Here is a 2,091-nt window from a genome sequence, read left to right as displayed (position 1 = left end):
CGAAATCCTAATTCTTATGGAGAAAAATAATATTGAAATATCTTAATGATAATATTAGTAATTAACTATTGTTTCAGGAGGTAGTAGAATAGTCCTAAAATTTTAAATCTCCTGGTGGGAACAAAGTACCAAGAGAACCGAATAATATTGACCAGATTTAGGATTTACTATTTGTTCGACGTTTAAAGTTGTTAGCATTGAACTCATTATATTTTAACGTTATAGGTTCATACCTACTGTTTTTTATAATTTTAATAATTTTAATACATAAATTTATGTTTCGCCTGAAAATTTATGGGTTCAATTGAATCCGTAGATATAATGGTACATTCGCTTATTGAATGAACCACGAATACAAATACTATTATTCTTTGTGTTTGGTTTTTCATATATAAAAAAGATAATTAGGGGGGGAAATATGAAAGTATTGAAACTTCAAAGGGTATTGTTGCGGCCAAACGCACACGCAAGTATACGTGATCGTCAAGTAATAGAGTAGTGAGTAGAGTATTGTTCCCACGAAGACTTATGATTCACTTTTGACTAATTCAAACTTAAATAGCTTATCGATTCAAGCGATTTCTTACAAAATAGATAATTTTCTAATTTACTACCTAAAAACTATCAAGTAATAAAATACTAGAAATCAACCACAACACTTAAATAGTTTTGAATAACAATCAATAGGAGATAATATTCCAGGGTCACGGGTTATCTAACAATCATGTTGCATTCTTAGCTTAAAATAACTAATTAATTTATCTGGATTGTTGATTGACAGGGTTGATATTACTCATAAGAATCTGTCGAGTCCTTACTCGCCTATTCAAGCTAACTTAATAACTATATGTCTATGAAATTAAGATTAACAAGAACACATTTACAATTCCTGTATTGCAACCGAGCAAGGCAATTAGGTATATGTCTATCCTAATTGCGAATTCGTTCCCCGATGCCCGGGTTTAGGAACTTGCTCTATTTAATTCTATATGCAATCTAGAATTCCCACTTTCGAGTTCAACTCTAGATTCGTAGATAATATTTCACTGTTAGCTACTCAGCAAAATAATTAAAAGCAGAATTAAATAAACAACCCAATATGATAAAATCAACTTCGTCAAATTAAACTTCAAACGTCAAAATTCACGTATACCCATGACCCTAGAACAATAGGGTTCTTAGCCACTCATGTTCATACAATCATCAAAATAATATTTTCAAACATAAAATCAATGAGTACTAGGGAAGGGATGGAAGAATTGATCAAATCCTTGCTCCCGAGTGTTTGGCGCCTCCCCTCTTCTCTCAAAGTCGTGTCTTCTCCCGGTATGTTCTCTCCCCCAGTATGTTCTCTTCCCCCCTCTAAAACTCGTTTTTAGGTCTATTTATATGTGTAGGAAAAGACCTAAACATATAAGACAAGTCCTAGTCAAACCCGGAAACAATTTAAGTCTTCAAAACTCGGATTGGACCTGGCCCCAGGCCTGGCGTCACCAGCCTCAGCCTGGCTTTTGCTTGGCGTCGCCAGCCTCAGCCTGGCTTTAGCCTTGCAAAGCCAGCCTAAAGCCAGCTTCAAGCCTGGCGTCGCCAGGTTCTCTTATCCACTGCTCCTGCGCATGCTTTCGACTTGTAGGTCTCCTTTTTCTTCTACTTTCATCTCCAAGTCACCTACACATAAAATAGACTCAATTAAGCATAAATATAGTATAGTTTAGCATTAAAGTCCCAAAATATAAGGTAAGTAATGCACTAAAAATATGTAATTATAACCAAACATCACTACCCCACACTTAAAGCAATCAAACTACACTTTATATAGACACGACCTTTTTAAACAATTATCCTAACTCATCACACTAAGAATCTTTAAAATAGACTAAGCACAAGAGTATAACCTCTTCACATCAAAATTTGACTCATAAGTACCACGCATTATTCACAACTCACTCACTTACTCTAACATAGAGGTTAATGACATTACCTTTCCTTCATGAATCAAGTGCCCTCACACAATAAAAGAGAGTAGTTCCACACACAATAAAAATTTAAGAACAATTAGGAACTCAAGATAGAAAGAATTCACTCACTCTC

The sequence above is a fragment of the Nicotiana tabacum genome, chromosome 23, assembly GCF_000715075.1.
Source record: "Nicotiana tabacum cultivar K326 chromosome 23, ASM71507v2, whole genome shotgun sequence".
In the NCBI taxonomy this organism is placed as follows: domain Eukaryota; kingdom Viridiplantae; phylum Streptophyta; class Magnoliopsida; order Solanales; family Solanaceae; genus Nicotiana; species Nicotiana tabacum.
The sequence above is the reverse complement of the archived record's forward strand: the minus strand, read 5'-3'. Positions refer to the sequence as shown.